At 42.5% G+C, this 4,150-nt stretch overlaps 1 pseudogene; it reads right to left on the minus strand.

The window, feature by feature from the left end:
- Window positions 1–552: 552 nt before the first annotated feature.
- Window positions 553–3,805, minus strand: LOC127225829 (cleavage and polyadenylation specificity factor subunit 4-like; annotated as a pseudogene).
- Window positions 3,806–4,150: the final 345 nt, after the last annotated feature.

A 4,150-nucleotide genomic window follows, 5' to 3' on the forward strand; every position in this document is an offset into this window, starting at 1 on the left:
CTGGCTGAAGGTGTACCCACAGCACTATCAGGTAGGTGGTCCATGGGAAAGCAAGCCCGGAAAAGAAGCTCAGCCAGGGATCCTGACACCTAAAGATCCAGGGCCGTGGCAGGCCGTGGATGCCCCATGTTTGTCTGGAAGGGATCCCTAGTTCAAATCACATCATAGGCACAGCTTGAGGGCTCCAACTGGATATGCAGAAAGGAGACTGACCTGGCCACAGCCCCACATGATCCACCCATCCTCTCCAGTCCTGGTGTTTAATGAAGCCCTGAGGGGAACTGCTAGCCATCCTCTACACCAGACCAGGAAGTATAGCCCTTCTCAGATTCTATCTCCCCAAGGGGATAGTTTGCAGGGAGTCTAAAAATGAGGCACTGATGTCGAAACAAACTAGCTCAAAGGACCCAACTGAAGCACATGTTCCTTCTTTAAAAACAAACAAACAAACAAATACAGCAAAATGATAGGACAGACATGGCGCCCCTCAAAATGAGTCCTGGCAGTTGTACCTGCAGCCCTAGCCAGTCCTGCCAGCACTACAGTCAGCAGCTAAGTGCTTGTTCCCAGCAGCAGGGCTCTCAGGCTGCTCCCCAGATTCCAGTTGTTGTCACTGTCCACTGAGAAAAGGTAAATGCTCTTTGGTGCATCTGTTGGCATAGTGTTCTTTTCTCCACACTTGTAGCAAGTGACTTGCTCCAACCGCTGGCCAAGGTCCAGAGTTGCCTGCACTACTGTTTTTTCATCCCTCCCACCCCACCCCTTGTGATCTAGTGTGCTCTCTGCTGACTGGAAGTAAATACTGACTGGTTAACTGGATCATGGAGGATGACCTTTGTAATGGTGGATTGTTGTTTTGCTTTGTTAGAGGCTGTGTCTGCTGTGGGAGTGGGGGCTGCTCAGTGGTTCTTGGAGGCAGTTCAAATCGAGGGTGCATGAATTTACATGAGGGTCACTCAGGGCAGAATCCTGCTAGGTAATTCGCACAAATGACTCTTCAAGTGTTCCGGTGCCTGCACAGGGAATCATGCTTACAGAAGCTGCAGTAATACCAAGGGCAGTCCTTGATCTTGGATTCAGGGTGGATGTGCATGGTCATTCCTTATTGCTGCATTCCCAGGAACTTGGAGTAAAAGTAGCATTGTGGTCATGTCGTACTCATGTAAGAACTCACAATGATCCTCTTTCTTGTAGAGTCTTCTTAGCCAATGTTTGTATACAACTGTCTTCTCACCATTAATGTGGCAGAATGGACACATGCCACCCTTGCTACATGGAGCTTTCAAAATGAATTCACAGACAGCAGCACCCAACTTGTCCATTTCACGGAAGGGCAGCAGCTGCACCCCGAGTTGTAGCTCCATGGCGATCTCCAAGTCGAATCTTGATATGGTCCACACAGGAGATGATTTCCTGCTTGGCAGCGGCGGCGTGTGCCACCCCCCCCCATCCTGCTCCCACTGAGGTCTCTTAGCTACCTTCCCCACATCGCACTGCTTTATGCCGCTCCCCCACCATCCTTCTTGCTGCAGCTGCCTAGTTCATTTTATTTTTAAGGTATTATTATTCTTTCAGATGAATGACTAGAAAGCACTCTTCACATTTCATTGGGTTTTGGCTTTGCTGAAAATTTTATTTGAAAAAAATGAAATTTCATAATCATTTACTGATTATTGCCTTTACTTACTGAACTATAGGCTTCCTAGTCAGGCATTTGTTTCTTGTGGGTACAACTTAAGACTTTCTATCTGTAGTTATTTTCTAGCAATTTAAAATTTGATTATTATCCATGCAGATACTAAATTTTCTAGTACCATTTCTTGAAGATTATGTATTTTTTCTCACATTTGATTTTGATGTTTCTCAAGAATATGTATACTTTCCCTCTGGTTCCTGTGTGCAATTATATGCTCTATATCAGTGTTTCTCATCCTTCTTAATTGTGTGACCCTTTAATACAGTACTTTATGTTATGGTGACTACAAATGATAAAATTATTTCATTACTACTTTGAAACTGTAATTTTACTACTTTTATGAATCATAATATATATATATATATGTATATATATATATATGATACTCAGGATATCTTATATGAATCCCCCAATGGACTCGCTATCCACAGGGTGAGAATTGCTGCTTTATATGTCTATATTTATGCCAATGCCATGTTTCTATATTTATTTGTGTAATGATTTGACTCAGAATGTCCTCCATGGGTGTACATATATTAATACATGGTCTCCAGTTGGCGGCACTATTAGGGGAAAACTTAGGAGGCAGGGACATGCTAAAGGAATTTTACCATTTGGAGTAAGCTCTGAGATTTAAATGCCTTATAAGCTTCTATTTTGCTTTTTCTGCTTTGTGCGATTAAGTGAGCTGCATTTCTTGCCTGATGTCAGGCTTTCCTGTCTTGACAGATTTTTACTTCTCTTGAAATACAAGCCAAAACAAAGTACTCCAAAAGTGAACTTGGCCATGACACTTTATCACAGCAATGTAATATTAATTAAAAAAAAGTTTCTACCAGGAATGAGGTATCATGAAGAACCTGATTGTGTTGCTTTTTTGGAGGAATTTGGAAGACTTTTGGTTTTTGACTAGCTCAGTGATTGAATGCTTCCTATGAGCATGATTTAATAGGATATACCTAGCAAGAGCTGGGAAGAAAGTAACACTAAAGCAGCATAGACCATAGAGGCACCGGTCAATAGGTTTCAAAGAGAATATTTAAACAAGGGAAACAGACTATTCCTGTGATATGTAGACAAAATTGCTTTTCATTTTGTCTGTGCCTCAAAATGTCTTCTGAAGCTAAATTAAAAGATACTTGCTAATGCTTTTGGCAAAGAAAATTTCAAGGCAACATAATACTTAATCTGTGGAGTGGTTATTATTAGTGACATGTATGCAGGTCAACAGTGAAAAGAGCAAGTGCTACATGAAGAAATGCAAAACGAACATCTTGAAGACTAAAAGAACACACCATTGAGGAAAGTCAAACTGGTAGGCACAGGAATTAAGGGAAAGGTACCCTCAGGGAAATACACCAACAAGCTAGCATTCTGATCCTAAATATCAACTGAATTTAAGTTCTGCTGCTAATATGATTTGGGGAGAGAACTAAACTTGGTACTATAATCTATGTGGTGCTAGCTTTAGGGGGCTTGAAGCCTACAGGAGTAAAGTAGTCATGGATTCCATACACTAGAGTAATCCCCACATCTGATATTATTTGTCTAACAAATACTAGATTGTATTGGCTGGGGAGACAGAGAGGCTAAAACTTGGGTGTATAGGGAAGTGTTGTAAGATCCTCAAGGAGCATAAGGTGCCAGACTCCACCCTGCAGACTACTCTGTAGATCATAATGACTATTTCAGTTTCTCAGGATGTGCATGGCCTAGATATGCACTAAAAGGGGGGAAAAAAAGGCTAAGATCAAGTCACCGATTCCCACCAATCTCAGGCTAGCCTGGAATGTTCTGCCTCCCCCCCCAAACCCTGTATCAAGCCTAGCACCTGCTCAGTTCTTTGCTGCTTCTGAGCAGAAGCTGTCACCCTCTTGTGTCTTTCCCAATGACTCTTTTGTGTAAGCTTTGTTGTATGGTGTGTCTTTGTGATATTCCTTATCTCACAATTGCCAGGATGTTTGCATCAGAGTGTGAACACTTACATTGGTGATATAATTCACCTATCCTAATTGCTTGTGCTCCCCCCCTCAGGGTCTGAACTACACTGGGGCCACAGCCCTCATCTCTGTCCACCTGCAGCAGACTAACCTTGATTTCAAAGGTCATACCGTACCTCATACACATGTACCTATATTTTGTTTGTATAAACACTTTTTTTGAGTCCTAGGAAGTAACCATTGAGGGTCTGGCACCTCTATGTTCTCTTGGAGATGGAGGAATGCCAGCCATCATCTTAACGGCTATGTCCTGACATTGTCCTCTACTTTTATAGCTACAGTCATGAACGTTCTTTAGGTCCAACTGAGCTATTGTGCCCTTTGTTGCCTTCTCTTTCTGCCTTCTCTTTGGAGCTACATGTATTCTTCCTCACAATCTGCTCTCCTTGGGTTTAGAGAGGCTAAGCCACTGATCCTTATTAAGTGCAGTGATGGCTCACTTAATGGTTTGGTC

This window comes from Phodopus roborovskii, unplaced genomic scaffold, assembly GCF_943737965.1.
Source record: "Phodopus roborovskii unplaced genomic scaffold, PHOROB, whole genome shotgun sequence".
Classification (NCBI taxonomy): Eukaryota; Metazoa; Chordata; class Mammalia; order Rodentia; family Cricetidae; genus Phodopus; species Phodopus roborovskii.